Source organism: Pelophylax lessonae (assembly GCF_965119305.1).
Source record: "Pelophylax lessonae genome assembly, chromosome: 8".
In the NCBI taxonomy this organism is placed as follows: Eukaryota; Metazoa; Chordata; class Amphibia; order Anura; family Ranidae; genus Pelophylax; species Pelophylax lessonae.
In genome coordinates this window covers 254,881,793-254,907,535 of record NC_138775.1, presented here as the reverse complement: position 1 = coordinate 254,907,535, position 25,743 = coordinate 254,881,793, and the positions used below count along the sequence as shown (strand labels likewise).

The window sequence follows — 25,743 nt, the reverse complement described above, 5'->3', positions numbered from 1 at the left end:
GGTCTGCCTGGATGTGTAGAAGAGGCTTTGCAAGTAATAAAACCCAGATCCAGGAATTAGAAAACAATCTACCCTTGCAGTGGATCCTTATGCCACTGTGGGGTCAACACCCCACTCCTTCCACCACCCCCTGTACTGCAGAGATAAATGCTCATTATGTTTAGGGGTGCCAGAAAAGGGCATCAATTTTCCCTTATTTCATTCTCCACAATAGTCTCTGCAGAAGTGTGACCATTCCCCCACAGCTTTCTCTTAAATGTTCTCACTCGTTCTTCTCTCGGCCCTGTCTCTGCTCCCTCCTCACAGCTTGTGATTGACAGTAACAGGAGCCAATGGCCTTAAAGTGTTACTAAACCCACAACAATAAAAGCAGTCTGTATATGCAGCAAAGCATGCTTGTTATACTCAGTGTGGAAACTAAGGGGTTAGTCCTCTGCATTGTGTAAAAACGCTGTTTAATCCTGTCTTCTCATATTCTCCCCTTCTTTTACTGTCCCCAAACCATCTCCTGATAGAACAGAGCCTTGGATGCACTCTGCACATGCTCAGTTTGGTGTGCATTGCTAGATAGTTTTTGCCTGTGATCAGCACAGGGCCAATCAGCAATGTCCAGAGGGTCAGGGGTCCTGCAGCCTCATAGGATAAGCAGGGAAGAATGAAAACTCCTTCGACAAGCTTTAAACAGGCACTGATAGAAGTCACAAGACTGTTATATACTGAAGATGAGAAAAGGAATTTAGCAGTTTATATTTACTAGAATAATTGCATTTCCATGTTCTGTGTACTGTGGGAGACCAAATATAGTGACTGCAGGCTCCTAGGTTTAGTAACACTTTAATGCAGAGAATGGGTGAAGATAAAAAAGAAACCTTCAGCCCTTTGAATCACTTTAAGGGCTAATTTACTTTTGCAGTGGTGCGTTGCAGTGCCACAGCAACTTAAAAAAAGGGAGCCGGTGTTCTGCCAAAAACTCCAACTTGCCGAGATCTCCAACGCCGTTATTTCCGGTGCGTGTACACCAGGAATAATTGGAGATTTCAACCACTTGGTGTTTTCACACAACACCGGCAGCCTTTACACTCCGGTACATGCTATAATTAGTGCAGAATGTTAGTCCGCTTGCTAGTAACCAAAAACATGGTTGCCTCCAAGGCAGCGACAATTAGCGGCCGGACAAACAATCTGCACTAATTATAGAATCTACCGGAGTGTATAGGCTGCCGGTGTTGTGTGAAAACACCAAGAGGTCGAAATCTCCAATTATTCCTGGTGTACACTCACCGGAAATAATGGTGTTGGAGATCTCGGGAAGTTGGCGTTTTTGGCAGAACACCGGCTCCAATTTATTTAGGTTGCTGTGCATTTCCAGCCTATTATTTAGGACTCTTTAACACACTGCAATGCATGTCTATGCACAACAACGTTATGTAAAAGCACCCCTAAGAACACAGGCACTAGTTAGCCTACAGACATACCAGCATGCCCTGCCTGCCCTCTGGTACCTCTGCTTTCCGGTGCTAACAACAAAAACCCAAAAGTTCGGCTCAGCTAAACTTTCAGTCTAGAGAAGGGAGATGATAATCTGAGAACTGCGCTGGCTATAACTGTCAGACTAGCTTATCAAAATACCAAACGATAGCGATCAGAACAGGCTTTCAAACCTCTCCAGTTGGTTGTACCCCTCAAGGGACCAGCAGTCATGTTCTGGACCCATAGAAATGTGATAAACGGCCAATCTAACAAAACAGACAATGAAATCATTTAGTGGAGCTTTAATCTTTCATTCTCCCCCCTGCTGCTCTGTTCAGCCTCTGGACAGCTGGGCAAAGCACATTTTAAAAGTGGAGATGCAGAGTCTTACAAATTGTCATCAGTGATTATTCTTTTTAAAGCCTAACTCCAGCTTTAAAATATTGGATCAAATGGGAAACGATTAGAGCCTCTCTGACAGGTTTTAAAGAACCATTAAAAAATACCCATGAAGTGGGTCCTTCGCAATCCACAAGGGTTAAATGCTTGTTGAAGTGGTTGAACACCCTTACATATACCCAGTGAAGTGATTGGTCTCAGATTATACATAGAGATGAAACAAATCCTCCTGCATAAGTTGTGCCTGTTTATCTGCAGTCTTCTATTCTCTACATCCATTCAAAGTCCAGAATTTATCAAGTTTGTCTAAGCTGTCAGAAAAAGGGGGTGATGTCACATGTGACACAAGGGGGCGGGGTCTCCCGATGACGCCATCTGGCGGCCACGCCCCTAATGGCTATATAATAAGCTGCAGAGACCGGAGACCGGTATAATCGCCGGAGACGTCGTCGTCGGAGGACCGGAGGAAGAAGAAGAGCCGACCGGAGAGGAGAAGAAAAGAAGAGAGGACAGCAGAAGGGTGGACAGCAAAAGAGCAGAAGACCCTGGAGAGGAGCGGACAGCAAAAGAGCAGAAGACCCCCGGAGAGGAGAAGACAAGAAGAGCCGGATGAAGATTTTTAATAAACTTTCCAATACGTCTCCTGTCGGTATTTCCATACACTGCCTTTTATGTGGTGAATGAGTAGGGGTACAGTGTACCCCATACCCATTCACATAGGGAGGGGGTCCGGGATCTGGGGGGCCCCCTTGTTAAAGGGGGCTTCCAGATTCCGATGAGCCCCCTGCCCGCAGAATCCCACAACCACCGGCCAGGGTTGTGGGGATGAGGCCCTTGTCCTCATCAACATGGGGGCAAGGTGCTTTGAGGTGGGGGGTGCAGAGACCCCCCTGCCCCAAAGCATCCACACCCCCCCATGTTGAGGGCGTGTGGCCTGGTATGATCCAGGGGGGGTGGGGCTGCTCGCTCGTCCCCTCCCCTTTCCTGGTATGTCGGGCTGCATGCTTGGATAAGGGTCTGGTATGGATTTTGGGGGGGACCCCACGCCGTTTTTTCGGCGTGGGGCTATCCTCAAATTCCATACCGGACCCGAAGGGCCTGGTTTGGAACCTGGGGGGGGAACCCCACGCCGTTTTTTTCCCCATTTTGGCGTGGAGTTCCCCCTCAAGATTCTCACAGCGCTGAGAATGCATCCTGATCAGCATCCTGATCCAACTTGCGGTGCGACTTCTATTCAAATCAATAAGCTCCCATAGGGAACCATTGATTTTGAATGGAAGAAAAAAAAACGTATAACGTGGCTTAACGCACGTTAAGCAACGTTATTCAGCCTTTAGCAGCGTCAGACGTTTTTACAGCTTGACGCTGCAGCTCCAGAACGCACAGTTCCTGGATTTTTTTTGGAGCTGTAAAACGCCTATGCCACTTGGAGCTCCTAAAAGCTCTATGTGTGCATGAGGCTAGGAATAACATGGATGGACGTTCTGCAGCTGCAAAAAAAAACGTCTGACGCTGCTAACAGCAGCTCCAAAAACGTCCAGTGTGCATGAGGCCTTAGGCCGCTTTCACAAGGGCTTTCCGATCAGGTCCGCCTGTCAGTTTTTCTTGCGGACCTGATTGGATGCTCCATTCACCCCTATGGAGTGGCGGATTTCAGCGGTGACATGTCCGCTGACACCCGCTGCTATCCGATCCGATCCTGTCCATGAAAACCAGACGGATGGTAACCCAATTTTCCATCCGTCTTGAGGATCAGATCGGATCGAATCGAATTAAAATGGACAGGCGGTCTGTTTTCATTTGATCTCCCCATAGAGGAGAGCAAGAATCTTAAAAGGTCCATCTCAGCACAGTGAGCAGAGAGGAACCTGTCATCCGCCTGCTCAGCAGGAATCAGCGCGTGAGAGGACTCTTAGGGGTTGACCTTCTAAAACTGGAGAGTGCAAAATCTGGTGCAGCTATGCATGGTAGCCAATCAACTTCTAACTTCAGCTTGTTTAATAAGGCCCCTTTAACACACTCCGTCCGTCAGACGGACTCCGTTTTTCTCAGCGGGGGATCGATGCACCGATCCTCCGCTGAGCAGGAGAATGACAGCTGTTCTCCGTGCTGTGTGCGGAGACACAGCTGTCAGTTCCCCATACATCTCTATGGGGAAATCGGATGGGAACGGACCGTCGGTCCATTCTCATCCGATCCCATTCGATCTGATCCGCTGGACGGATGGAAAATAGGGTTTCCATCCGTCCAGATTTGAAGAATCGGATGTCAGCGGACATGTCTCCGCTGACATCGGATGCCCCATAGACATGCATGGGGTGACCGTTCAGATCCGCCAAAAAAACTGACAGGCGGATCTGAACGGTCCACCTGTGTGAAAGGGGCCTTAGCAGAGACACAGGATCCATGCCTTCCCTTCTGTCAGAACGGCAATCTGCCTTTTTTTACATCTTCCTCTTTGCTCGATTATCAGCGGGTGCCAGCAGACACCGAGTCCGTGGTACCTGCCATCAGGCTCCTGCTGTGTGTGATCACAATGGGAGTGAGATAGCAGGGAGCGTATGCACGCCTCCTACCCGGCAGAGCCAGATCATGTACATATATATACGTGTCTGGCACATAGGTGTCGCCCTTTAGCAGTAAAACTGCTATGGGGCAGACCTGAAGTACTGTATTTATCGGCGTATAACACGCACCTCAATTTTAGTATAGAAATTTCAGGAAAAAAGCTTAAATTTAAAATAAACAGCTTTGAACTCGGAACATTTTTTTTTAATCAAATGACGTTTTACCAGTGCCCATGAATGCAGCCTCGCCAGCGCAGTGTCCAGCAATTCAGCCTTGTCAGCGCAGTGTCCAGCAATGCAGCTTCGCCAGCGCAGTGTCCAGCAATGCAGCCTCGCCAGCGCAGTGTCCAGCAATGCAGCCTCGCCAGCGCAGTGTCCATCAATGCAGCCTCGCCAGCGCAGTGTCCAGCAATGCAGCCCCGCCAGCGCAGTGTCCAGCAATGCAGCCCCGCCAGTGCAGTGTCCAGCAATGCAGCCTCGCCAGCTCAGTGTCCAGCAATGCAGCCTCGCCAGCGCAGTGTCCAGCAATGCAGCTTCGCCAGCGCAGTGTCCAGCGATGCAGCCTCGCCAGCGCAGTGTCCAGCAATGCAGCCTCGCCAGCGCAGTGTCCATCAATGCAGCCTCACCAGCGCAGTGTCCAGCAATGCAGCCTCGCCAGCGCAGTGTCCAGCAATGCAGCCTCGCCAGCGCAGTGTCCAGCATTGCAGCCTCGCCAGCGCAGTGTCCAGCAATGTAGCCTCGCAGTGCAGAGTCCAGCAATGCAGCCTCACCAGCGCAGTGTCCAGCAATGCAGCCTCGCCAGCGCAGTGTCCAGCAATGCAGCCTCACCAGCGCAGTGTCCAGCAATGTAGCCTCGCCAGCGCAGTGTCCAGCAATGCAGCCTCGCCAGCGCAGTGTCCAGCAATGCAGCCTTGCCAGCGCCATTGACACTATCACCTTGACACCATCCGAATCAATTTTAAAAAAGGCCAGGAAGCAGCACCGAGAGGTAGAAGGGGGCGGGCTGGGCCGAGGAGAAGAGAGGACGAGTTAGCGCTGTCATCGGAAGTCCCGGCGCCTATGATAGACGTCACACGTCTTGGCATAGAAGGCGGGACTTCCTATGACAGCTCGTCTTTCCTTCTCCTTGGCCCGGCCTGCCTCCTTCTGTCTCTCTGCGCTGGTTCCTGACCTTTTTTTTTTTCGTATAACATTTTTAGGAGGAAAAAGTGCGTGTTATACGGCGCCGATAAATACGGTAGTTAAATCCAAAATTAAAAAAATGGAAAATATTGCAGCTTACCAATCATTATATTTCCCTTTACCTGGTGATCTGGTCAGTAACACACCTCCTGTATTAATGAGACACCACTCTGGAGAAATAAACAGGGGAGGCACAGCAGACAGCAGGATTGTCACTCTTGGGGGGGGGGGGGGGTGTAGTGTTAAATGCATTAACAGATTTAGATACACTAACAAGTTGAAGCCAAACTCCAGCTCACACTTTATAATCATCTACAGTTCCTCTTAGCTTGATTTACACATACGCAGTTTGGATGTGGGTTTCCCCGCATCTAATTTGCATAACAGGAGAATGTGGCTGGCTCTCAATGGACCCGGTTCACACAGCTCCAGTGCAGCCGCGTTCCGCTTTGGAAAAGGGTCCTGTGCGTTTTTGGCTCAGTTTCGGGTGCAAATTCCGGCAAACATTCAGACCTGATTCACACCTGAATGGGGGAACAGGAATACACCGGACCCCCTGCTGTGAGCCGCGGCCTCATCTGTGTGAACCCAGCCTAATGGCCGGAATACACGATAAGAATATCGCCCGATCATTCGACCACCGACTTTTGAAAAAGTATTTGTCGGTCGAAAACGTTGCCAACATACACGGCCGAATATCGCCCGACCGGTGCCCGCCGACTATCGAAACAGCGTTCGTCGGTCGAAAACGTTGCCAACATCAACGATCCAAAATCATGCTATTTCTTGGCTGAGAGGACTTCTTTAGCTTTTTCATTCGTGTTTACGAAACTTCTTGACATGGTACAATGCTTCCGGGTCAACAAACATTTCCGGGGAAATATTTCGGACATGCGTGATGAGGTTGAATTGAACGACCTCAACATCAACGTATAGAATATCGTTCTTTCGCAAACGAGACGACAGAATTTTTCAGGTTTTTCAAACGGTATTTTTCGTTCATAATATCGATATCGCTCATTGATGGCTGGACATTAACAAGTAGAATATCGGCCGATCGCTCGCTGAACGGAAATTTTCGTCCGATATTCTTATCGTGTATTCCGGCCATTAGAATAAAGTTTTACATGAGTAAATAAAAGCTGACTATTTTAATCACCCCTTCCAGTCTTAAGTGGTTTGTCTCATCCATTCTAATACATTCTACTGGAGACCTTAAGCTTGTGAAGAACAGACTTGCTGGCTGGATCACCAAGTGAAAATAAAGAAAGAAAGCCTAAAAAAGAAAACAAATGCAGCCATCGCATCTAAGAATTGGTAAGCTGCAATATAATAATAGTTTGTTTTTGGGTTTAATACTGCTTTAACCTTTGCAGTATGGGTAGGGCACTACAGGGGTATTTTATTTTAAATTCCTGGACTATTGTCTGGAGTTGCCCTTTAAATTGGTTAGCCTGTAACAGCAGTTGACGTAACCTTTAAACGATTGTCAATATAATTTCATCACAGAAAACAAAAATAGAAAAAAAAAAACCCACCTAAACAAAACCAAAGCTTTCACTTTGTTCATGGGAATAGTTAAAACAAACAGTTTCTAAATATATGACTCCATAAAATGGAGGCACACTGTCACGAAGATCCTATAAGGACTTCTAATTACGTTACAGCTGTGTGATTATCCAAACGCGGTATGGACAGCGTCTTTGTCCATTTTCTGACACTGTGTTTATATACATAATGGAAACACACTTGTTAATTGGTGACTTGTGTAAGCGAGATCCATTCTGACAGAGAATGAGAAACGTACAACAGCATTTTGCCAGATATTTGGAGGCAAGCAATCCGTCAAATGCAGCCAGAGATTACATCTGACTCTATTCTACGTGACTAGACTGCCATCTGGTGTTCAGTTATGGATTTACACCCCCTGTGTTAGATGCAGCCATACATTTCAAATATAAATGGGGGAGATTTACTAAAACTGGAGAGTGTGAAATCTGGTGCAGCTCTGCATAGAAACCAATCAGCTTCCAGGGTTTATTGTCAACGCTTAACCACTTCTGGACCGGAGGATTTTCCCCCTTAATGACCAGGCCATATTTTGCGATTCGGCACTGCGTTATTTTAACGGAAAGTTGTGCGGTTGGGCGACGCTGTACTTAAATAAAATTGATGTCCTTTGTTTTCCTACAAATAGAGCTTTCTTTTGGTGGTATTTGATCACCTGTGTGATTTTTATTTTTTGCACTGTAAACAAAAAAATAGCGACAATTCTGAAAAAAAAACAATATTTTTCACATTCTGCTATATAACATTCTCAAAAAATTAAAAATCAAAATTTTTTAACATTTTAGGCCAATTTGTTTTCTGCTACATATTTTTGGTGAAAAAAAATCACAATAAGCGTATTTTGATTGGTTTGCGCAAAAGTTATCGCATCTACTAACTACGGGAAAGATTTATGTAATTTGTATTGCAACATTGCGGCGGACAGATCGTATCCCTAACTGACATTTTTGATACTTTTGGGGGGACCAGTGACGGACCAGTGACATTACTACAGTAATCAGTGCTAAAAAATATGCACTGTTACTGTAATAATGACTCTGGCAGGGAAGGGGTTAAACTTGTGGGTGTTCAAGGGGTTAAATGTGAGCCTAGGGGAGTTATTCTAACTGTGGGGGGGGCGTGGCTTCTGAAATGATCAGAGACCTGTGATCCTATATAGAAGGATCACAGGGGCTCTGTGATCATTCCATGGAGAAGAACGGTCAGCTGTGTTTACAACAGCTGACCATTCTTCTCTCTCAGCGGGGAGCGATCATGGGTGTCAGGCGGCAATCGGAGCCGCCTGACCGGTGCACCGGCTTCCCCGCTGCCGAGTGGGGATGGGATTGGGCCGATCACGTGGTAAATGGCCGCTGTGATTGGCCATTTACCACGATCTGTGATTGGCTGTGTCCAAGGGACATGGCCGACACAGATTTTCCCTGATGCGCGTTCGCGGGAGCGCACGGGGAGCCTGTCTCTGGGAGGCCGTTTAAAGACGGCCTCCTGGAAATTAGAGTCCGCGCTGTAGCCGTACTTCGGCTATAGCGTGGACCGGAAGTAGTTAAAGCGAAGGCTGCGAGCCTTCTCATCGAACATCAGTGCCTGACCTCACAAATGCGCTTCTGGAAGAATGGTCAAACATTCCCATAGACACAATTGTAAACCTTGTGGCCAACCTTCCCAGAGGAGTTGAAGCTGTTATAGCTGCAAAGGTTGGGCCAACTCAGTATTGAACCCTACAGACTAAGACTGGGATGCCATTAAAGTTCATGTCCGTGTAAAGGCAGGAGTCCCAAAACGTTTGACAATATAGTGTATTTCGGTTTTTGATAGATGCTGGAGAGGTAATTGATTGACAATTTCTGATATCTCTTGGGAACTCTACTGGTGAGATCTGTGTGCTGTGTCTGCTCCCAAGTCTGCACACCTGCTGTAGCAGTTTCCACTCTCCCTGACATCATTTATTTATTTATTTTTATAATATGGAGAATGTAACAGGAGGAAGATGGGACACAATGCTGGAAGGGGGGACACAATGCTGGAAGGGGGGACACAATGCTGAAAGGGGGGACACAATGCTGGAAGGGGGGACATAATGCTGAAAGGGGGACACAATGCTGAAAGGGGGACACAATGCTGAAAGGGGGACACAATGCTGGAAGGGGGGACACAATGCTGGAAGGGGGGACACAATGCTGGAAGGGTGGACACAATGCTGGAAGGGGGGACACAATGCTGGAAGGGGGGACACAATGCTGAAAGGGGGGACACAATGCTGGAAGGGGGGACACAATGCTGAAAGGGGGGACACAATGCTGAAAAGGGGGACACAATGCTGGAAGGGGGGACACAATGCTGAAAGGGGGGACACAATGCTGGAAGGGGGGACACAATGCTGGAAGGAGGGACACAATGCTGAAAGGGGGGACACAATGCTGAAAGGGGGGACACAATTCTGGAAGGGGGGACACAATGCTGAAAGGGGGGACACAATGCTGGAAGGGGGGGGACACAATGCTGGAAGGGGGGGGACACAATGCTGGAGGGGGGACACAATGCTGAAAGGGGGGGGACACAATGCTGAAAGGGGGCACACAATGCTGGAAGGGGGGACACAATGCTGGAAGGGGGGGACACAATGCTGGAAGGGGGGGACACAATGCTGGAAGGGGGGACACAATGCTGGAAGGGGGGGACACAATGCTGGAAGGGGGGAAACAATGCTGGAAGGGGGGGACACAATGCTGGAAGGGGGGACACAATGCTGAAAGGGGGACACAATGCTGGAAGGGGGGACACAATGCTGAAAGGGGGGACACAATGCTGGAAGGGGGGACACAATGCTGGAAGGGGGGACACCTAAAACTCTCAGGTGGACAGGAACAGAATCAGGAATAATGACAGTTTGCTATTGGAGTATCAAAGACTTATAGGAGGTTAACTCAGACCACAGGTTGCCACCTCTAACTAAAAAGCCACCTTTGAGAGGACTAACCCTTTACAACTGAATATTTAGTTTACCGCATGACCCAATCATGATTCTCACCAACTTTATCTGAATTGGAGTTCTCCTGTAAATTTAAAGGAAGACTGGCCGAGTTGAACTTCTGGCACACAATCATCTTTGATCTGTTTTTTAACGACCTTCACCAGTCTAATGCACAAACACTAACCATTATTTTTCACCAAGCACAGACGACATAGATGGCGCCCTTATAATGTATAATACTCCATGCGTCATTGGTATAGTACCTTTAATCACAACGGTTACCTTCAAACATTTCACCCTCATTAAAGTCAGATAAATGTAAGGCAGCCTCCTCCAGCTTCTCCCAGCCATGACAACCATCTATTATATATTCTAGAAATGTAAATACAGATATGCACGCCACTCTGCCATATTGACTTTAAAGGATCTCAGGTTAATGAATTGATCCTGGGGGAAAACTTTCCACCTTGACTAATCTCCAGATGTTTCTACTTAGACTTTATAGAACTTCCCCAAGATGGATCAAACTTGAGAGAACTTCATCTTCACCGTCACTCTGATGTTTCATCATTTTTCATAATTAGATTGTTTATCTAGTAAATTCAGCCAAGGCCACGGTTCCTGATTAAAACGTATCCATTTATAATGTTTGATTACAATGGATGATATGGCACGTTTCAGTGTTTACTGTGTATGAAGTTTACACTGCAACGGCTTCGCTGATTGTGTCAACATATGCCGTGTATATTCTGTCAGTGTGGGATGGGTGGTCTGAGCAGCAAAGTGTTAATGAGGCGTAATATTGTATTATAGCTATACAATGTGTGTATTTATATATACAGTATCTCACAAAAGTGAGTACACCCCTCACATTTTTGTAAATATTTTATTATATCTTTTCATGTGACAACACTGAAGAAATTACACTTTGCTACAATGTAAAGTAGTGAGTGTACAGCTTGTATAACAGTGTAAATTTGCTGTCCCCTCAAAATAACTCAACACACAGCCATTCATGTCTAAAACACTGGCAACAAAAGTGAGTACATCCCTAAGTGAAAATGTCCAAATTGGGCCCAAAGTGTCAGTATTTTTTGTGGTCACCATTATTTTCCAGCACTGCCTTAACACTCTTGGGCATGGAGTTCACCAGAGCTTCACAGGTTGCCACTGGAGTCCTCTTCCACTCCTCCATGATGACATCACGGAGCTGGTGGATGTTAGAGACCTTGCACTCCTCCACCTTTCGTTTGAGAATGCCCCACAAATGCTCAATAGTGTTTAGGTCTGGAGACATGCTTGGCCAGTCCATCACCTTTACCCTCAGCTTCTTGAGCAAGGCAGTGATCATCTTTGAGGTGTGTTTGGGGTCGTTATCATGTTGGAATACTTCCCTGCGGCCAGTCTCCGAAGGGAGGGGATCATGCTCTACTTCAATATGTTGAATTACATGTTGGCATTCATGGTTCCCTCAATGAACTGTAGCTCTCTAGTGCTGGCAGTACTCATGCAACCCCAGACCATGACACTTTCACCACCATGCTTGACTGTGGCCAAGACACTCTTGTCTTTATACTCCTCAGCTGGTTGCCGCCCCACACACTTGATACCATCTGAACCAAAAAAAAAGAACTGTTGCTCTACATAAAGATGGCCCAGGCTATAAGAACATTGCCAAGACCCTGAAACTGAGCTGCAGCATGGTGGTCAAAAGACCATACAGCGGTTTTAACAAGGCAAGTTCCACTCAGAACAGGCCTCGCCATGGTTGACTTAAGAAGTTGAGTGCACCTGCTCAGCATCATATCTCATATCCAGAGGTTGTCTTTGGGAAATAGACGTACGAGTGCTGACAGCATTGCTGCAGAGGTTGAAGGGGTGGGGGATCAGCCTGTCAGTGCTCAGACCATACGTCGCACACTGCATCAAATTGGTCTGCATGGTTGTTGTCCCAGAAGGAAACCTCTTCTAAAGATGATGCACTAGAAAGCCTGCAAACACTTTGCTGAAGACAAGCAGACTAAGGACATGGATTACTGGAACCATGTCCTGTGGTCTGATGAGACAAAAATAAACTTTTTTAGATTCTCAGAGAGTTCTTTGCCATTAGGTGCCATGTTGAACTTCCAGTGACCAGTATGAGAGAGTGAGAGCGATAACACCAAATTTAACACACATGCTCCCCATTCACACTTGAGACCTTGTAATACTAACGAGTCACATGACACGGGGGAGGGAAAATGGCTAATTTGCTCCAATTTGGACATTTTCACTAAGGGGTGTACTCACTTCTGTTGCCAGTGGTTAAGACATTAATGGCTGTGTGCTGAGTTATTTTGAGGGGACAGAAAATTGACACTGTTTTACAAGCTGTACACTCACTACCTACTTTACATTGTAGCAAAGTGTAATTTCTTCAGTGTTGTCACATGAAAATATATAATAAAAAAATTACAAAAATGTGAGGGGTGTACTCACTTTTGTGAGATACTGTATATGTACAATATATTTATAGTTAAATATCTTAAAGGGTTAGTTCACTTTTACATCAACTTCCAAAAAATAACCTGTGTATTCCAGCTTCTCTAATATATTAAAAAAACTCTAGAGGTTTTAATAAAGATGCCTCAATATCAATTCGAAGTGTGGCAATTTTTACATAGTTGCATTGGTTCAGCTTGGAACAATGTAAGTATGTATGTGCCACACCTGTGGGATCCCCGTGGAAGCTGGAAATCGCTGTAGTAGACACCACTTCTCCAGGGATCTCCACTTGCTTCTGGGTCCCATGCCTAGTGGCTGTCCTACTGCATTGTAAACACAGGAGGTGGCTTGCTTGGCATGCTTGTCATTCAGGGAAAGCTTTGCATTTTTTCAGTGAATACACAGCATTCTCCCATTGGATGAGGTAGAAAGGCGGGTTGGTGATGCCACCTTGTCCAATCAGAGAGGGTTGGGCTACCTCCAGACCCACCTGTCCTCTATTTATCCATTAGAATGCATGTGCTTCCACTGTGGAGACTCTCATATATTTACAGGAGTTAGGACTGCAGGTAATACAGGGTGCCGTGAAGTGGCCCTGCAGCTTATGCATGCGTTTTCAAATGTGTGCTAACTTAACGCATACTGTTAGACTGGGTAATTCAGTTGGTAAGCAGACTGGCTGGTGAGTTGAGCTGGGAATTTTTCTGGTTTTGTCTTCCAATCAGAGAGCATAGTGCATTCATTTAGAACAGGGGTGTCAAACTAAATTTCATCGTAGGCCACATCAGCAGTATGGTTGCCCTCAGGGCCCGTTGTATCTGGGGTGCGCTATGTAGAGTGCAGGGTTCAAGAGTGCGTTACATACAGAGCGCAGTGTTCATGATTGCTCTACGTACAGAGTGCAGAGTTCAGGGATGCCCGATGTACAGAGTGCAGTTCCAGGAGTGCCCTACGCACAGGGTGCAGAGTTCAGGGGTGGGCTATGTACAGAGTGCAGGGTTTAGGGGTGCACTACGCACAGAGTGCAGAGTTTAGCAGTGTGCTATGCATAGTGTGCTATGCACAGTGTGCAACCCCATCTCCCCTGCACCAAAACTTCCTCGCATCCCTACTCAATCCTACCTGGCCTGGCTCTAGTACCTCCCTATGTAGGCAGCTAGGCTTGCCTTGAAAGGAGATTGTTCTAGAGATTCTAGAGATCTGTCCTTGTCAAGAGTGTGTGTAGGGATCTGTTAGATGCGGGAGCTGCTGGGAGCAAAGCTGTCCCTTGTAAACACAGAAAGTCTCTGTGTTTACAAGTGACAGTGGGGAGCAGAAGCGGAGGGTGAGAGCCAGAGGTGGCGGAATGGAGTTCTGACATGTTCCGGCTGCAAAACTGGGAGAGAGGGCCACATGACAAGGCCTGGTGGGCCAGATCCAGCCTGCGGGCCTTGTGCCTGACATATGTGATTTATAAAATGCAAAGTGTTCTTTGAACGGTGCCTGAAAAAATTGACACGGAACCATGAAGCTAGCGGCAATCACAGTAGTACCAGTGCCTACTACAGTGTTTTCAGCTTCTATGGGGATACCACAGGTATGGCACATACCTACAGTATTTACAATGGTCCAAGCTGGATCAATGCAACTATGTGAAAATTCTCTTACCTGCAGTTCAGCTTTAATTTCCAAGGCATTCCTGTAGGCCATGCATGGCCTCTCCTCAGACTTTCCTCACAACCCCACCAGCTTGCAGCTCCATTTAACCAGTTGCTGACCACCTAACTGTATTCATACGTCATGTTTATGACATTAAATATCTGGGTTTTGGCTAGCTGCCATAACCCTCGTATCTTTTTTTTCAGTCAGGTGGTCGGCTTTCCGATAAAAGTGGTCCCAGCGGCGGATTCGCCACGGGATACTTCTACAGGCCACGGGAGAGGTGCACCCCAACTCCTCCCGGCGTTTCCCAGTGGTTCCCGAGCTTACCGGAGCTGTTGGTAACCCGGGAACTGATTCAGTGAGGCCGATGGCTAGACAGGAAGCTGACTGAGGGCAAGCTAGCCCCAAGATAGTCCCCACTCGGCTCTATGCCCTTGGAGGACCGGACCGATATCTGATGTCACTTCCGTCTCTCGGGCATAAACAAGAGATTTTTTTTTTCCCTTAACCTCCCTGGCGGTATGATTCTGTCAGGAATTCTGTACCAAAAGCTGTACAATTTTTTTCATGGAAATTTGGCGTTATGTATTATAGGCCTACAATTCTTAGTAATTACTGACTTAAACCTGACCAAAACAAGACTCTAGTAGACATCCCAGATGTGATAAATTTGAAACACAAACGCATGAATTATAATCGAATCAATAATATAATTTTATTATATAATATATAATATATATAATAAAATTATATTATTGATTAGATTATAATTCATGCGTTATATATTATATATATATAAGTGTGTGTGTATATATATATATAAAACGCATGAATTATAATCAAATCAACAATATAATTTTATATATATATATGTGTGTGTATATAGGTATATACACATATATACACATATATATATGCATATATATATATAATATAAAATGTGTTTGTGTTTTGTGCAGCGTTTTTTTTTTTAAATTTCCCTCCCTAGTTCTGCTCCCATGCAGCATTGCTGCTGCAGGGAACGGAACTAGGAAGTCCTCCTACCGACAGACGAGCGGCGGAGATCTCGGCTGGCGGTCACAGCAATGAGAGCTCATCGCTGGATCGCCAGGATAAGGTAAGACACTCCGCTGCGCTGTCTGCATAGCTCTGCCCATTCACCCCGAGCGTCACTCGGGGATACCGATAATAGCAGGAAATTCCTACCCCGAGTCACGCTCGGGTTTACCGCTAGCGTGGTTAAAGGAAAAATGTATTGTCTTTGCTTTTAAAGGTAAATGAGAGATCTGGGGTCTTTATGACCCCAGATCTCACAATAAAGAGGACCTGTGATGCTTATTTCTTTTATAAGGGATGTGTACAGTCCCTGTAATAAGAGTGCTAAAAAAAGAAAAAAAATTAAAGGGACAGTGTAAATATAAAAATAAAATGTAAAATAAATAGGAAAAATAAATACATTTTAAACGACCCATTCCTCCAAGTTGGTACGCAGAAGTCGCGCCCGCATATGTAAATGGTGTTCAAACCACACATGTGAGGTATCCCTGCACTCGTTAGGGATAGAGCAATAATTCTATCACTAGACCTCCTTTGTAACTTTAAATAGGTAACCTGTAAACATTTTTAAAGCGTCACAATGGAGATTTTTAAGTACCGTAGTTTGACGCCATTCCACGAGCCTGAGCAATTTTAAAACGTGACACGTTAGGTATCTGTTTACTCCGCGTAACATTATCTTTTACATTGTACAAAAATTGGGCTAACTTTAATGTTTTTTTATTTTTTTATTTATTAAAGTGTATTTTCCCAAAAAACTGCATTTTAAGACCGCTGCGCAAATACAGTATGACATAAAATAGTGCAGCGCGATTCCAATGCGGGTTCCTGCATCGCATGTCACTTGCAGGCAGTTCACACTGCTCTCTGTGAACCGCTGTTGGTGTCAATGTAAAGTTAATGACAGCCCAGATCGGTTCGCAGTGCGAACTGTGAAATGGTACAGGAATCAGATCCAATTCCAGTGTGGACCAAACAAAGGATCCTGCACCATTTTGGTCCGAATGCGATGCAAATTCAGCCATACGGGTTAACTAGGTTAAGCAATGTTTAATGATACAGGAAAATGAAAAATGTAGCCTAGGGGGAAATGGGGGATGAGGCCGAGGAGAAGGTTAGAAAGGGAAAGGGCTGAACTTTTGCACCTTTGGCTTGAAATGAGAGGAGAAAGAACAAGGGAGGAATTATTTAGAGAATTATGTGCTACATCTAGAAATGGGGGCTTCCGCAGATGTGGATGTGTAGTGGGTTTCTACAAGGCCTTGAAGTGGCCGTTTGCCCCTGCGTCAGGCCTGAACAAATGCGTCAAGTCTCCATATAAGATAAAATAAAGGTATTTTATTATTAATGTTGGTTAAATAGTAGGTATTATACACATTTTAGCTGTTATTAGATAAGATGCCGAGTTTGTTTATGTATCTATGTATTACTTTGGGCCTGGGTATGCCCATTAGGGTCTGCTTTGTATTTACATTTTTCTTTGAAACTGAATAAAAGTATTAATGAGAATAAAAAAAATAAAAAAAAACAGCATGGCTGTCTGGGGCTCCACCCACACAGCCGTCTCATTCGTTCATTCACATAGATCTGTGAATGAACTACAGGTCTCTTCTTCCACCACAGAGCAGTGTCCTGATATTTCACTGACACTTCCTGCACATGAGTAACTGTCTGCCCATACAGAGATACGGGCAGACAGCTCTCAGCAGTGTCTACAGGAGCCTGACATTGCACTCGCGATCTAGAGACTGCAGGTACAATGCTGAACTGTAAAAAAATAAATAAATGCACATTTTTTTGCCTGTAAACGTATTCTTTAAAAAACTTGCTCTGATGGCTTTCATTCACCACTGATAAGCAGCTCTTGGGATGTCAGCCTGCCCTAGCAATAAACATGAATGACCGACTGAGCCCAACCTTTGTGTATGTAGTAGCACCCGGCAATAGAAGTACCAGAGGGCAGTTAGGTCTGCATACCATCTGGTGTCAGTCCCAACAAGAGACAAGGCGAAAAGCCTTGATCCTTACCATGCCAGTTCACACCACTGCCCTGCGGTGGTGTGCACTGAAAAAGAATACAACATGCAGTATTTTTTTTTCAGTGCAGTGTGGTGCAACGCAATTTACCAATTGCAGTCAATAGAACTTAAAGTGTTACTAAACCCACAACAGTGCTTGTAATACTCACCGTGGAAGCTAAGGGGTAATCCTGCGCATTGTGCAAAAAGGCTATTTGATCCTGTCTTCACCTTCTTCCACTGTCCCCAATCCATCTCCCGATAGTACAGCGTCTTGGGGGCATGCTGAACATGCTCAGTTTAGAGTTTAGTGTTTATTGCTAGAGAATTTTTTCCTTTTTGGGGGGGGGGGGGGCGCTTGTGATCGGCATGGGGCCAATTAGCACTGTCCAGACAGAGGGTCAGAGGTCATACAGCCTCATTGGACAGTCAGAGGAGAATGAAAACTCCTCCTACATAGAAGTCACAAGACTGCTATATGCTGCTGATGAGAAAACGTATATATAGCAGCTTATGTTCACTAAAATAATTGCATTTCCATATTTTGTGTACTGTGGGAGACTAGATATAGTGAATGCAGGATCCTGGGTTTAGTAACACTTTCACACATCAATAAAAAAAAAAAAGTAAACAGTGCTGGCAAATCATCGCTGCTCTTCCCAGTGCACACCAGTAGCCATGCTGGTGTGAACGACCCAATACTTTCTTTTAACATTCACTATAATGTTATCCAGTACTGCAGCTCTACCCCCTAGCGCTAACCCTCATCCAATCCAAGCTAAAAAAAAAAAAATATTTGGCTGTGGGAAGCAGTGAACCAATCACTGGCTTCACAGCAGAAGGAGTCATGCTGATTGGCTTTTGCACAACCCCCTATAATGAGGGCATTCAACAGAAAGTCTAATTAGTTGTATATATTAGAATGCAGGAGGATGGTTTGGAAACAACAACTGTTTGCTTGTGGCTGTTTAAAGTGGCACTCAGGCAATAAAAAAACTAGAAAATCACAAGGATCCTACAGCAAGCCTTTGGATGGAATCAATGAGCACACATATTACATACATTAAGCAGCCAACATGTGGATATCATTTCACTGACATTATCATTTCTTTTTTTCTCCTCGACTTAAATGTCTGCGGCTGTGTCTGCCCGGGGGACATGCTTATTTGACAATCCCCATCACAAAGTGAAGATCGAGGAGATTTAACAGGTTAGGTTAACGCATTTTTTTTTACAGTGTTACACTATATATTGTAGCGCTGCTGGTCTATGATTATGTGGTAGAAAAAAAGCAAACTGAATTTATATCTATATATTTATCTGTATCAAAAATACAAAGTAATAAAAAAAAAAATTCAAAAAACATGTAGATCGCATGAAGATTATCTGGTTTATGGCTTTTGTGCAATGTCAGAAACAGTACAACATAGTCGCTTTGCCATTTTTCACCAGAATGGCTTAATTTTAAAGCTTAAAGAAAAATTCTAGCCATGGGTATTTGTACTGCCCTGCCATTTTAGCACTTCAAGAAATGAGATAGACAGTCAGAAAGTAAAAGCTGCGTAAATTTCAGTATATACACCATAGTTTGTAGACGCTATAACTTTTGCACAAACCAATAAATATACGCTTATTGAGATTTTTTTTTTATCACAGACATGTAGCTAAATACATTTTGGCCTAAATGTATGACAAAAATTGATTTTATTGGATATTTTATTATAAGAAAAAGTAGAAAATGTCATTTTTTTCTCAAAATGTTTGGTTTTTTAGTTTATATCGCAAAAAATAAAAACTGCAGAGGTGATCAAATACCACCAAAAGAAAGCTCTATAAATTTTGTTAGGCATTTGTTAGCATTGCATGACTGCACAATTACCAGTTAAAGTGGTAGTATACTCTACAAAAAAAAAAAAAAAATACTAGCTCATTATGAAATACTTACCTTAAAACGAAGCCCCGACACGGACCCCCGGACACCGCTGTGGGAGCGGACATGATCCCTCGGCGTCTCTTCCGGGTTCAGCGGCTCCGGCGCTGTGAGTGGCCAGAGCCGCGATGACGTCACCCCGCGCATGCACGCGGGGTTTTAACTTTCCGGCAACTTCCCGGCAAGGAACTCTGAAGGTCCTCCGGACCTTCAGAGCGCATGCGCCTCTAGCGTCAGCGGCTGCATGCAGTGCAAATATCTCCTAAACCATGCAGGTTTAGGAGATATTAATTGTACCTACAGGTAAGCCTTATTATAGGCTTTCCTGTTGGTAAAAGTCACAAAAATCGGTATACTACCACTTTAAAGTCATGCAGTGTCAAATTTCAAAAAATGGCCTGGTCATTAAGGGGGTAAAACCTTCCAGTCCTTAAATGGTTAATCATAGCTTCATTGGTCAAGCTTGGACCAATGTAATTATGTACAATGGATATAAAAAGTATACACCCCTGTTAAAATGTCAGGTTTCTGTGATGTTAAAAAATGAGACAAAGATAAATCATTTCAGAACTTTTTTAAGGTGACCTATAAACTGTACTATTCAATTGAAAGACAAACTAAAATCTTTTGAGGGGGGGGGGGGGGGGAGTAAAAATAAAAAAATAAAATAAATAATGTGGTTGCTCTTATAACTGGGGATGTAGCTGTGTTCAGAATTAGGAAATCACATTAAGGCCCCTTTCACACAGGCGGGCCGTTCAAATCCGCCTGTCCGTTTTTTTGGCGTATCTGAACGGATGCCCCATGTATCTCTATGGGGCATCGGATGTCAGCGGAGATATGTCTGCTGACATCGGATCCGATCTGTCAAATCTGGACGGATGGAAACCCTATTTTCCATCCGTCCAGAGGATAGGATCGGATGAGAACGGACAGGCGGTCTGTTCTCATCCGATTCCCCCATAGAGAACAGCAGAGACATGACAGCTCTGTCTCCGCACACAGCGCAGAGACAGAGCTGCCATCAGCCTGCTCAGCGAGGGAACGGCAGATGGAAAAACGGAACCAGACAGTAACGTCAACTCCAAAAGGCTAAACCTAGCCAACCAAACAACAGGAGCTCACCCAGGTAAAAGACCCCCAAGAGAATAACAAAAAAAACATTCTCTTATGAAACAGCAGCCTGCAAAACCTTGCGGCCAAAAGAGGCATCTGAAGAAGCCAACAAATCCACCTTTGTAGAATTTTGTACAGGTGTGCACAGACGACCAAGTCGCTGCCTTACAAACTTGTACAACAGAGGCCTGATGGCAAAAAGCCCAAGAGGCACTTAGTGCTCTAGTAGAATGCGCTTTCACAGGGAAAGGAGGAACCTCACCCTTGAGAGAATAGGCCTGAACCACCGTCTGCCTGACCTATCTCAAAATGGTTGCAGCGGACGCAGCCAAACCTTTGCGAGGACCGTCCGTTGGGACAAATAGTCAGATTTTCTAAAGGACTAAGTGACCGTCAGATAAACCCTTATCGCCCCAACCACATTCAGAGAGTACAAGGCAATTTCTTTGGAATGCTTAGGCTCAGGACATAAGGAAGGCAATACAATGTCTTCTTTAAGATGAAAATCCGACGGATTAGGTCAGAGGACCACTTTATCCCTGTGGACCACCAAATAAGGCGAATGACAGGACAGCCCTGCCAACTCAGAGACTCTGCAAGCAGAAGTATTAGCTACTAGAAAGGCAACCTTCTGTGACAAGGGAAGCAGAGAGATCTCCCTAATATTCTCAAAGGTAAGCTTTTGAAGAACAGACAAAACCAAATTGAGATCCCACGGGGGCAACGGGGATCTCCTCAGAGGAGCCAGATGACGCACCCCCTGAAACAAAGGTGCGAATCAAGCTATTAGTAGCAAACAGATGTTGGAAGTAAACAGCCAAGGCAGACACTTGGCCCTTGACAGTACCCAAGGCCAATTGCTGCTCAACCCCTTTCTGTAAAAAGGCAAAAACCTTAGCTATAGAAAACAAGCAAGGGTGCAGCTGCAGCGATTCACACCATGAAATGTACGCTTTCCATGATGATAGATCTTCCTGGACGTCAACTTCCTGGCCTTCAAAAGGGTAGGAATCACAGAGTCAGAGAGACCTCTATCCTTCAAGTACTCTTCCCGCCAGTCAAGCCCTTGATCAAATCATCCAATGAGTCGCCAAATAAAGGCTCTCCCAAAAACAGAAGATCAGCCAGGGCTTTCTTAGAAGCTTGGTCAGCCGACCAGCTCTTCAGCCAAACCATGCGTCTTAAGGCAAACCCCACAGCCGACACTCTGGCCACCAGGGGAATCCTCTTCACCATCTGACTGCGAGGACAGGGACCCCTCAGGTAGAGGAGCATCCAGGGCAACCTCATCAGCCTCTGAATCAGAGGTCACCCCAAAGATGGAGAAGGCAGAGGCTGTTTTCGGCTATCAAGCTTTTTCATGACTAAATCCACTTTTGTCGCCAGGCTTTCCAAAGCTGCTGAAATCGGGGCCAGCGACTGTGATCTGGACTGGTCGGAAGTTGCACGGAAAGGGGTCTGAGGGTGAAAGAACAGTTTGGGACTCCATATTGTAAGTTACAAAAAACTGAGTAATTTCCCTTGGAGAAGCGCAGATCGCAGGTTACCACCACCGATCGCAGCGGTCTGCAGATTCCCCCTTAAAACTACACTAGCAGCAGAGTGTGCAGGGATATGTCTGCAAGAACCCCAGTACTGTACCGCCTCAGAGAAAAGTCCTCCTGATCGTTTCCAGCAGCATGGAGAGACAGGAAATTACCTCGGCCAGCAGCAGGAAGCAGAGCACAGGAAGTGATCTCGCCTGAATGTAAGGTCACGCTGCTCAGTGCAGCACAAAAGCCACACAAACATGGTTGTCCATACAATTGCAATAGGAAGCTCAGGGAAAATGGCTGCCCCATACAAGTCAATGGGGAAAAACTACATTGCCCACACTCAAGATGGGGGCGCCCAGGGCGAGCCATGCGGCAAGGGACCGACACTAGCCTCAAGAACCACAACAGGAACCAGCAAGCCCAAGGTACCATGCCACACCGCAGGTGCCCTAGACACATAATTCCCACCGCAGGGACTGGGAAGGGGAGGTAGACACGCACCGGGCAGGCCAGGGGGATCTTTCAGGAGGTACAAATCCCATTATCCCCAGGGGAGGGCCCATATCCCCCCAAGGCCAGCAGGGGCAAGGGGGGGGTGCTGCCAGCCGAGGGGTACGCTGCGACTCAGGGCGTTCCAGGTTGTCATGTCCAGGCGAGGCATCCGCTCGCAGGCTCGTCCCCATCCGGAAAGGGGCACTGTCATTGCGAGGCTTAGTTCAGGACTATAACCTGCTCACGCTCGTAGGCCAGGCTGGGGGGACCATAAGGATCTAGATTATCCAGTGCGATATTGAAGGAATTGTTGCTTGTAGATCACCAGGAAATTCTTCCCTGAACACTAGCTAGCAATTGAGTAAAGAGAAATAAAAGAAAATATTCTGAAAAGATTAAAAAACACTAAGACCGAAGTACCAGCAGGAAACCTAGGTCCTACTCCTTTTCTAGGCAGAAACAAACTGATGTGCTGGGCTGAGTGTGTGAGGGTTATGTCTGGAGGGACAGTCCCGTGGGCGTGTATATGTAAAACGTTGTACTGTTGTACTGTCTAGACTACTCCTGCGGGTGGCAGTATAACCCATACAGCTCATGACGATGAGGCTGCGTCTGTCAATGGACAATAGAGAAACATTATTTTTCACTTTCTGCTATACAACATTCCCAAAAAAAAATTTTTTAAATCTAATCTTTTCATCATTTTATTTTTTATTTTATTTTTATCTGTACAGGTCTCCCCTGTGAAGAGATGCCGCTGATCAGCTCTCCTCTCCTCACACTCTGGGGTTATAACTCCTGTGAGATGTTTTTATCATCTGTATCCCATTGTAGAAATTTCCTTTCACTTCCTGTCCAATAGCCGAAACAGGAAGTGAGAAAAAATACTTCCAAAGTGTGGCGGTTACCAGAACTCGTGTCCCCATTGGACAATTTCCCCTCTATTACTGTTCGGGGGACAACCCAAAATTTGGGATTTTCTTTTGCTCTCACTCTTGGTGATAATGATAAACAGGACAAATAGAGAGGGTGAATCTCCCTAATGGGGGCACAGACAGAATACAAACTGACAGGGGTTCTAATCCCCCTCCACTCTATCCAAAACTAAAAAAAAAAAGATAATAAAAAAAAAAAGAGTTTTGTATAAAATAAATAATAAAGCATTTTTTTTTTTTTTAAAAGCACCCATGTCCCCCCGTGCTTCCGCACAAATGCAAGCACATATGTCACTCCCGCATGCATATGTAAACAGTGATTGCACCACACATGTGAGGTATTGTCGCGACCTCGAGTGTAATGCTGACCATACACGTAAAGAATTTTGGCCCTTTGCAGTGCGAACGACTATTCGTCACTCGATAACGACTAGTACACTAACTAACAGAATAAAATAATTTCCATGATCGAAAAAATGATCTGTCAATAACAACAACAACATATATAATTCCAGTTTGCATATATTGCAAGATTCTTTTTTGTTTTGGGGGCTAAATGGAATTTTGTTGAGCTGCGTGCTGTTTGCAGGGCCACCCGCAACTTGAATTTCCTACTGAATTCAAGCCGTTGATGGCCACTCTAAGGCTCCGTTCACACCTGAGTGACCCAGACCGCGGGCGGAATCGCCACAATTCTGCCCGCGATCCCAAATCGTGTAACGCTTGTGCGATGCATTACTTCTTAATGGCACCCCAATCACGTCAAGATTTCTTCACCATTTTTTGCACAAAAGAAGCTCCTACTCCTTTTTGAGCGTCAAGCGATTGCAGCACGATTTATCATGCCAAAATCGTGGCACGATTGGGGTGCCATTAAGTAGTGGTATCGCACAAGCATTTAGCAAATTGACGCAATTTCGGATCGCGGGCAGATTTGCAGCTATAGTGCCCAGGATTCTGGGTCACTCAGGTGTGAATGGAGCCTAACTTGTTCTAATTGTCTGTGCTTACACCCTTTTTTTTTTAAAGGCTAACTTTGTGTTTACATCCTTACATACTGCATATACACAGTTCCAAAAAGATGTAGAATACACACAGATTTTGCGGGTTCACAGCTTCTTTCATAGGGCAAATATCAGAAATGTAAGTATAACTAAAGGAAAAATGTTTTTATTTCTATCACAAGGGATGGACAACATCCATTGTGACAACATAGGCAATGACAGGTCTTCTTTATGGAGAGATCTGGGGTCTGTTAGATCCAAAATCTCTCCTCTGGCCTCAAATGCAGCCAATCAGACACAGACTGGTCTGATCGGCTGCTTTCCTGGCTGCTATTTGCCTGGTAAACAAAGAGGAGGAAACCAAAAGTGAAGCCATACTTGTTGCTTCCAGTGTCTGGGGTCTCAGAAGAGAGAGAGAGAGGAATGTCAGTTCCTCTCTCTCTGTTCCATGCAGAAATCGACCTCGGCCGTATTAGTCTCGGGCTCCGCGATCAGACGGTAGAGCCCAGGAAAGACAGCAGCATAAGGGGGGTGGGACCCCCTTCCGTCACCAGCAGAAGTGATTGAGTGTTTTTTAGCCACTCACTTCCCTTCTGCTAGAAACAGAATCGCCGGATGAAAATTTTCATACTGGGAGGATGATGACTGTAGGTGCAGGCATCATCCCAGTATAATCACTTCAACCCGAGGATGTCCATGGACCTCCTATAGGTGGGAAGTAGTTAGAAAATCGACTGATCCGGGTGGCAAATTATTGGCCGAAGAGTGACTGCATCCTTTCAGATGCAGTCATTGTTGGGCAATGCTGGCAGTGGCTGATGGAATACAATAACTGACAGTGAAGATTCCTTTACCCCAGCTGTCAGCATAAATAGGAGGAATGATTGATTTTTTTCTCATTCAGTCCATGTATGGCTAGTCACATAAATTACGTTCTCATTTTGAAATTTCTGTGAAAACTTCTTTACATTTATATAAACTTTGGTGTATGGTACAGGGTTTCTAAACCAGGGTTCCATGGAACACTAGGGTTCCTCCAGAGGTTGCTGAGGGTTCCTTGAGCAATGAGCAATTTCTGCCTCTCAGATAAGTTCCCACTGACACCATTGATCTTTTTAGCTATCTGTAAGGGGGGACTTCTTCCCAATGACCACAAGTGTAAGTGCCAGTTCACACTACCGCGGCACGACTTCGGGGGCGACCTGTGAAGTCGCGTGCACCACGACTTCAGCGCAACTTGCACGGACTTTATATAATGAATGTCAATGCAAGTCGCTCCGATGTCGCCCCGAAGTAGTACAGGAACTATTTTCTAAGTTGGAGCGACTTGAGTCGCTCCTATTAGAACGGTTCCCGTAGCACTGCATGGACCGC

At 45.5% G+C, this 25,743-nt stretch overlaps 1 protein-coding gene across 2 annotated transcripts in view; it reads right to left on the bottom strand.

Annotated features, from left to right (window-relative positions):
• The window catches only part of TTLL7 (tubulin tyrosine ligase like 7), a 233,242-nt gene that overhangs the window by 182,766 nt on the left and 24,733 nt on the right, over positions 1 to 25,743 (bottom strand). The window lies entirely within an intron of this gene.